Here is a 9,380-nt window from a genome sequence, read left to right on the forward strand (position 1 = left end):
TTGACAAATTTGACAAAATTTTCTTGAAATCCTTGGTGAAAATGAGTATTTGAAATCCGGCTCAATACATCCGTGACGAAAATTCTCCTCTCTTTTTCCCCAAAAAGAGAGACTCAGGCTTAGCCCTTACCTGAATGGGAAATGGGAAATACTCCTCTCTTCCCTAAAGAGGAGGTGTTTGCAAAACGAACTTTCGAAGAGAAATTAAGCTTTCGTCAAAGCTCCCTAATATTAGGCTTCTCTTATGGAAAGGGGGCCGATAATAGTGAGGTCTGAACATTTGGGTCATGAAAGGAACGAGTCCATCACACTCTCCCTGCAAAGAGGGTCTTTCATGACGAAAAATGGCCTAGTATGAAATTGGGGGGTCACAAGAAAAGCGAGTCTCCGTCGAGCCTCTCCATTTAAAAGGGTTTCTTGTGTGAAATTGGAAATTGTTTTGCAAACGGTTTACAAAGACGCGAGTCCCTTCAAACTCTCCCTAAAAAGGGGCTAAGTGAACGAATTGGATAGCATGCGAAAAGAACGAGCTCCCTCGAACTCTCCCTAAAAGGGTCTCTCGCAAGAGAAAATGATTGAAATTGGATATTGAGATTGATTGACCCAAAGGTCGAAATGGAAAATTGGAAAATTGGTTGCTGGAAATTGAATGACCCGAAGGTCGAAATTGGATGACCTGATGGTCGGAATTGAGAATTGATTTGACCACAAAGGTCGAAATTGAGAATTGGTTGACCGAAAGGTCGAAATTGTGTGACCTGAAGGTCGAAATTGAGAATTGAGTGACCTAAAGGTCGAAATTGAGAAATGAAGGTCAAAGATTGGAAATTGATTTACCCGAAGGTCGAAATTTGGAAATTGATTGACCCGAAGGTCGAAAATTGGAAATTGAAGGTCGAGAATTGGAAATTGATAGACCCGAAGGTCGAAATTTGGAAATTGATTGACCCGAAGGTCGAAAATTGGAAATTGAAGGTCGAGAATTGGAAATTGATAGACCCGAAGGTCGAGAATTGGAAATTGATTGACCCGAAGGTCGAAAATTGGAAATTGAAGGTCGAGAATTGGAAATTGATAGACCCGAAGGTCGAGAATTGGAAATTGATTGATCCGAAGGTCGAGAATTGAGATTGGTAATTGAAATTGAGAATTGAAAATTGGGTGACCCAGAGGTCGAAATTGGAGAATTGCCTGATTTGAGGACTTAAATTGAAATTTGGAGGGCAAAATATCAAATTTGAGCAATTGACAGACCCTGAAATGACTTGGATCAATAAAAGAGAATGATGAGTTCGAGTCAGAGCTCGAATAAAATATAGAGATCACGAGTCGGAACCCGAATCAACAGAGGAAAATGGAAGGCTCGAATCAGAGCTCAAATAAGATAATGAGATCACGAGTCGGAACCCGAATCAACAGAGGAAAATGAAGGACTCGAATTAAAGCTTGGATAAGATAAAGAGATCTCGAGTCGAAACCCGGATCAACAAAAGAAATGAAGAACTCGATTCAGGGTTCGAGTAAGGTAATGAGATCACGAGTCGGAACCCGGATCAACAAAAGAGAATGACAAGCTCGAAAAGATCTCGAGTCGGAACCCGGATCAACAAAGGAAAATGATTTGTTCGAGTCAAGGCTCGAGTAAAGTAGAGAGATCACGAGTCGGAACCCGGATCAATAAAGGAAAATGAAGAGTTCGAGTCAAGGCTCGAGTAAAGTAGAGAGATCACAAGTCGGAACCCGGATCAACAAAGGAAAATGAAGAAATCGAGTCAAGGCTCGAATAAAGTAGAGAGATCACGAGTCGGAACCCGGATCAACAAAGGAAAATGGAGAGTTCGAGTCAAGGCTCGAATAAAGTAGAGAGATCACGAGTCGGAACCCGGATCAACAAAGGAAAATGAAGAAATCGAGTCAAGGCTCGAATAAAGTAGAGAGATCACGAGTCGGAACCCGGATCAACAAAGGAAAATGAAGAGTTCGAGTCAAGGCTCGAGTAAAGTAGAGAGATCACGAGTCGGAACCCGGATCAACAAAGGAAAATGAAAAAATTGAGTCAAGGCTCGAATAAAGTAGAGAGATCACGAGTCGGAATCCGGATCAACAAAGGAAAATGGAGAGTTCGAGTCAAGGCTCGAATAAAGTAGAGAGATCACGAGTCGGAACCCGGATCAACAAAGGAAAATGAAGAAATCGAGTCAAGGCTCGAATAAAGTAGAGAGATCACGAGTCGGAACCCGGATCAACAAAGGAAAATGGAGAGTTCGAGTCAAGGCTCGAATAAAGTAGAGAGATCACGAGTCGGAACCCGGATCAACAAAGGAAAATGATTTGAATAAAAACTCGAGTCGGAACTCGGTTTTCCTAAAAGTTGAAAATGTGCCAGCTTGAATACTGGATTTTGAAATAATACCAGTTCGAGCGCTGGGTTTTGGTTCAGTATTGGCGATGATCTTTGAATCATTAGGAATTGTGATGGGACTGTTTGTTGAAATCCCCAATACCGACCGGATTGTTATTAATGCAATTGAATGCAAATGAATATGAGTTGATGCATATGAATGCACATGTGCATGAAATGAGGAATTTGTTTATCCTGCCTGCATATAGAACAAAATTTTAAAATGCCCCAGTGTAACTGAGAAAGAAAGTTGGATCATTATTTAAAGGAAATAGGAAGGATTACAAGAGAAGGATAAATGTTTCAAGTATAAAACTTTTTCAAGTGTCGAGCATTAATAGGATCTGGCAATTCTACTCCATCGGCATTGATGAGCCGATATGAGTTGCGGGGTAATGCTTCTTTGACAACATAGGGACCTTCCCAATTTGGCGACCATTTGCCGCCAGGACGATGCTTGAGATAAGCTGTGGATCGAAGTACTAAATCATTGACTTTGAATCTTCTTTCGATGATAGACTTCGCATATTGCCTGGCTACTCTCTGGCGATAGGATTGAGCATGCTCTGCTGCTTTTAGTCTTCTCTCGTCGAGTAAGTCTAGCTGCACTAGTCGCTGCTGCTGGTATTGATCAAGAGGTAATTGCAGAAGTGAAGCAAATTTCAAAGCGGGCTTCTGAACATGTAGCGGCAATACTACCTCTGTTCCATAAACCAGTTCTGATGGGGTAGCATTCGTTGGTGTACTCATTTGCAATGGCCGGACTTCCTCTGATTTGTCGTAAAAACCTGTTCTGCTAACCGTGAAATCCTTTTCTAATTTGATCTGCAGCGTGAATTAGCTCTGATCTACCGTGAAAGATCAGTAGATCTGAGCTGGCATGAATGCCTTTTCTAACACACTGAAGATCTCATTTGAGTCACAGAAAAATCTCCATTGGCATGCCTCCATTTGATGTTGTCGTGAAAGACCCAAAATCTGTTTTGTTTTGGAATCCTTGTTGATTCTTTAATCAATGATTTGAATGGTGGTCCGATAGGCCCACAGTGCATCGTGGATCTTCTCATGCCAGTCACGGCCTGTTTCCACAGTTCGCTCCAAGATACGAATTAAAATCTTGTTGGTGGCCTCTGCCTGACCATTCCCTTGAGGATAATATGGAGTGGAAAAATGGTGATAGATCTTGAATTTTGAGCAGAATGTCTTCATCTTTTCATTCTTGAAATGACTGCCGTTGTCTGACACAATGTCATGCGGGACGCCGAAATGACAAAGGATGTTCTTGTGAATAAAAGAGACCACGTGTCGGCCTTCTACTGTGCGGAGACTGATGGCTTCTACCCACTTGGTGAAGTATTCTGTTGCGGCAAGGAAATATTTGTGGCCATTTGAAGCTGAAGGAGTGATGGGACCTACGACATCGAAGGCCCACATGGAGAATGGCCATGGAGAGACAACAGACTGTAAATAAGTTGCCGGAGCATGGATGGAAGGTGCATGTATCTGACATTGTACACATTTCTTCACATAATGATAACAGTCTTGTTGCATAGTCTTCCAATAGTACCCTGCTCTGATGATTTGCTTGACAAGGGTTTGGTAGCCGACGTGGCCACCACAAATGCCTTCGTGTGCTTCTCGCACGACTTCTTTGGCCTCATCTTCATCTAAGCATCTGGAATACTCTGAACTAAATCCACGACGATAGAGGACATTGGCCAAAATGAAGTATCGAGTAGACATACGCTGGATTGCTCGTTGCTCTTTCTTTGAGAGTTCTGGAGGAAACTCACCGGTTTCTAAGAAAGTTTTGATGTTGTAATACCAAGGCTTCTTCTTTTGTTTAGCCTGGTTTACCTGTTCCGCTGGAATGAAGGCAGGTTGGTCAAGTCTGCCAATTTCAAAAGAGCGACAAGATTCTCTATTCTTGAATGCCATAATGGAGCCTAAACTGGCTAGGCTATCGGCCACTTGATTAAAATCTCTCTTGATATGGAAGAGCTGGAATTCTTCAAACTTGCTGATAAGAGCTGAAACAATTTTCTGATAGGGAAATAGCTTCTGATCTTTGACCTGCCATTCGGCTCGAACTTGATTGACAACAAGTAGTGAGTCACCGTAGGCATGTACTCTCTTGACATTGAAGTCTAATAGAATCCTTAGACCTTGAATCAGGGCTTCATATTCAGCCATGTTGTGAGTACATTGAAAATCTAACTTGAGGGAAAACGGAATCATCTCTTTTTCTGGAGTGATTATTAAAATTCCGATGCCTATTCCGGCCATGTTCTTAGAACCATCGAAAAATAAATTCCAGACTGGAGATTGCTGGATATTGCAAATTTGCTCATCAGGGAAGTCATCTTCGACTTTCTCTTCTTCGGCCAGAGGAAAATCCGCCAATTGATCTGCAATTGCTTGTCCTTTGATTGATTGTTGCGAGACATATTCTAGGTCATACTGCATCAGTAAGACTTGCCATTTTGCGACTCGTCCGCTGAGGAAAGGTTGCTCTAAGATATACTTGAGAGGATTGAGTTTAGACAGGATTTTGACCTCTGATGCCAACAGGTAGTGTCTTAGCTTCTGACACATCCATACCAGAGCTAGGCAGGTCTTCTCTATTTGAGAGTATCTCTTTTCATAATCTATGAAAGTCTTGCTCACGTAATAAATGGCGTGCTCTATCAGGCTGCCTTCTTTGTATTGTGCCAAGAATCCGCCGCATGCGACTTGATTGACTGAGATGTATAACAGAAGAGGTTTTCCCAATTCTGGCGGCTTCAGGATGGGAGGATTAAGAAGATACTTCTTGATTCGATCGAACGATTGCTGGCACTCGGGTCCCCATTCGAACTTAACTCCTTTTCTGAGTAAGTAGTTGAAGGGCTCACATCTCATCGCCAAATTGGAAATGAATCGCCGGATTGACTGCATACGTCCTTGAAGGCTACGTAGCTCTTTGAGATTCTTCGGGGGTGGCATATCAATGATAGCCTTTGCTTTGGCTGGGTCAATTTCAATTCCCTTTTTACTGACCAGAAAACCCAACAGTTTGCCTGATTCGACTCCAAAGACACACTTTTGCGGGTTAAGCCTTAACTTGTAAAGAATAAGTCTTTTAAAGACTTGATCAAGTGCTTTGAGGTGATCTTCTTCCTCTTTAGATTTCACGAGAATATCATCAACATACGCATCCATGATTTTGCGCATCTGATCGTGGAAGATGACAGCCATTGCCCGTTGATACGTTGCTCCAGCATTCTTGAGCCCAAAAGGCATGACTGTATAGCAGAAAGTGCCCCAAGGCGTAGTGAAGGAAGTTTTGGATTGGTCGCGGGCGGCCAACTTGATCTGATTGTAGCCGGAATATCCGTCCATGAAAGAGAACATGGCATGTCCTGCCGTGCTATCGACTAGAAGATCGATGCTTGGAAGTGGATAGTCATCCTTCGGAGTTGCCTTGTTGAGATCTCTGAAGTCTATGCAGATCCTTACTTTGCCGCTTTTCTTTGGGACAACGACGATATTGGCTAACCAATCCGGGTAGTCAATAGCTCGGATGAATCCTGCTTTGAGCAAATCTTCGAGTCCTTCTTTGACTTGTTGTTCTATTCTGGGATCCATTTTTCTCAGCTTCTGCTTGATTGGCTTAGCATCCAGCTTTAAGACAAGACGGTGTTCGACTAATTTGGGGTCTAAGCCCGGCATGTCTTCATATGTTCATGCGAACACTTCTTCATGCCGCTTGAGAAAATCTGTAAGCCTTTTCTTTTCTTCTGGACTTAGACTGGTTCCGATCTGGAGAATTTTTGGATCTTCCTCTGAACCGATATTGACACCTTCAGTTGGATCTTGTACTAGAGGAGATGGTTCGTCCTGCTTCTGAACTGCGGCGAACTCCGGTAATTCCTGAAGAGACTGACCATATTCCGCATAATCATCAGACTGCTTTGCACTCTTGTCATTTCCGGTGCTTGCTTTGATCCTGTGAATTGTTGTCGACTTTTGAGAGGCCTTGGGATTGAGAACGAGCTTCTTGATTGTCCGAGAAGTCATTCTGAAATTTTGGAGAAGAAATTTTGGTTCAGACAAATTGGCCTATAGTAAGACAAGCAATCATTTGAAGAGAACCATACATAAAATGGCATTGAATTATAAAATGATGAGACAGACAAAAAGGGAGTAGATGGCATCCGGATAGACAAAGAAGCTTGGAATTTTATTGATTGAATGGATCAATGACATTGGTAAAATGAGACATTTATTTGGAAAAGAATAAAAAGGAAATAACAAATGGTCTTCATTGTGCCCCTTTGACAAAAACAGTCTTTCTTGATGAGCTTCCTCCGGAGAACCCCAATCCTGCCCTGTGGGGACGATGTTTCTGGATCATTGGCTCGATGCGGCCATCTTCATTCTTGCCGAGTCCCTTGAAGGGTTGATAGCCATGCTTCAGGAGTAAATCAAATCCCTTTCTTGATTTCATGAATTGAGAAAACAAGGGATGATCCTTAATGGTGCTGTAGTCGATTCGACCTCCAACCTTGAAGAATTGAGGACCTTTCCATTGTGTCGTGGCTACTGTGTGCAGAGATGGCTTTGATGGTGCCTGAAGTATTTCTCGATTCTCCCCGAGATTGATCTCTTCACTTTCCCTGATGCTGGGAATATCTGCATTGAATGATGGCCGAGGAATCATGGGCTGCGGGAGCCTTTCTTCTGGGTCTTCTCCCAGTATTGTGGTAATCATTCCACCTTTTGACCACTTTACACATTGATGGAGGGTAGAAGGCACTGCATTAGCATTGTGAATCCACGTCCTACCGAGCAGCAAGTTGTAGGTTGGTGGTACATTAACCACGTGAAAAAGCACTGAATGCACTGAATAGTTGATAAACACCTCCAGAAATATCTTGCCCTTGGCTGTTTGACCATGATTGTCAAACCCATAGATAGTGATATGATCTGGAATGTATTCCTCGTCCTTGATCCCTAATGCCTTTGCGGTCATTTCGGGACATATGTTGAGGCTACTGCCTCCATCGACCAACACATGGAGAACCGTCATTCCTCTGACTCGAACGACAATGTAAAGAGCATTATTGTGAAAGGAATGAGGCTTTGGAAGGTCCTCATCTGAAAAGGTGATTGGCGCATTCACTACAAGAAAATTGTTAATTAGCGACGGAAATTAGCGACGGATTTTTCCCGTCGCTACTTAGCGACAGATTAGCTAGAGATAGAATCTGTCGCTAATTTGCGACGGATTAGCGAAGAAACGACTTTTATCGCTAATCTGTCGCTACTTAGCGACGGATTAGCGACTGCATGTTTTTGTCGCTACTTTTGATTACAAGAACACCAGTTTAGCGACGGATTTAGAGAGGGAACTCTGTCGTCGCTAATCTGTCGCTCATTAGCGACGGATTAGCGACAGTATATATTTCGTCGCGGTTTTTGTATTTTGATTTAGCGACGGTTTAGCGACGGAATGTTTCCGTCGCTAAGCCGTCGCTAAATATCGCGTAAATCCCTAATCCCATCCCTCTTTCTCTTTTCCCTGTTTCTCTGTATTGCTCCCTCCCGCCCGTCGGCTCTCGCCACCGTCCGGCCACCGCCGCTCGCCAGCCGCCGCTCCCCGTCCACCGCTCGCCAGCCGCCGCTCGCCAGCTGCCGCTCCCCGTCAACCTCCCGCCACCGTCCGGCGAAGCGCAGGTAATATTCTTCTTCTTCTTCTTCTTCTTCTTCTTCTTCTTCTTCTAAACGCAGGGGGTACGCCCCTTCCCTGCCGGAAACGGAGGGGGTTTAACCCCCTGCCGTGCTTTCCGGCAGGGGGGGTCGACCCCCTGCGTTTCCGGCAAGGGGGGTCGACCCCCTGCCTATGGCGGTGCCGCACTGCCGGCCTCCAGCCCGATCCGGAGGAGGAGGTTCGCCTGTTGTGCATCTTCAACGCGCGGTCCCAGTACATTCCGCCGCTGCCGCAGGGGTACTACGGCAATGCCTGATAGTAATCCCGGCAGCTGTCTCGATAGCGGCGAAGCTCTGTGCGAACCCACTAGGTTATGCGGTGGAGCTCGTGAAGAAGGCCAAGGAGGAGGTGACAGACGAGTACATGAGGTCAGTGGCGGACCTCATGGTGCTCAAGGGCCGGCCTAACATCACGGTGGTCCGCACCTTCGTGGTCTCGGACATCAGGCATGCCGGGTTCAGCGAGCTGGACCTCGGCTGGGGAATGCCGGTGTACGGCGGTCCAGCCAAGGGCAGTGACGGCCCAATCCCCGGCTTGGTTAGCTTCTACGTCAACTCCAAGAATAACGAAGGGGGAGAAGGGATGGTGATCCCGATTTCCTTGCCTACTCCAGCTATGAAGATCTTTAAACGGGAGCTCAAAAAGATGTTGTACGGACCCGCCCCGGATCAAAAGTCCACAGAACCTGTTTTTATCTTATCTGCTTTGTGAATAAAGATCAATTCATTGCCAAACAAATTTGTTATGAGATACCTACGTTGCCTATGTGATCTGTTTTGAAAAGAATTTTTGTTATGGATACCTATGCTGCCCATGTGATCTCTTTTTAAAAAAAATTTGTTATGAGATACCTACGTTGCCTATGTGATCTGTTTTGAAAAGAATTTTTGTTATGGATACCTATGCTGCCCATGTGATCTCTTTTTAAAAAAAATTTGTTATGAGATACCTACGTTGCCTATGTGATCTGTTTTGAAAAGAATTTTTGTTATGGATACCTATGCTGCCCATGTGATCTCTTTTTAAAAAAAAAAAAAGTTATTATGTGATCCCTATGTTGTCCATGTGATTAGCTTGAAAAAAAATTTGTAATATGTGTATATAAGATGTCCATATGGTTTTAAGTGTAGTTTGCATATATGTTGTCCATATGGATTTTAAGTTGATTTTTTTTTTGTAATGTATATATACAAGTTGTCCATGTTGTTCAATTTGTTAGTTTGTTAA

At 43.8% G+C, this 9,380-nt stretch overlaps 1 pseudogene; it reads left to right on the plus strand.

Annotated features, from left to right (window-relative positions):
* The first annotated feature begins 8,285 nt into the window (after positions 1 to 8,285).
* On the plus strand, positions 8,286 to 8,864 carry LOC149837758 (benzyl alcohol O-benzoyltransferase pseudogene; annotated as a pseudogene).
* The last annotated feature ends 516 nt before the right edge of the window (positions 8,865 to 9,380 follow it).

This window comes from Nuphar pumila, chromosome 5 (assembly GCF_984573655.1).
Source record: "Nuphar pumila chromosome 5, dmNupPumi1.hap1.1, whole genome shotgun sequence".
NCBI classification, from domain to species: Eukaryota; Viridiplantae; Streptophyta; class Magnoliopsida; order Nymphaeales; family Nymphaeaceae; genus Nuphar; species Nuphar pumila.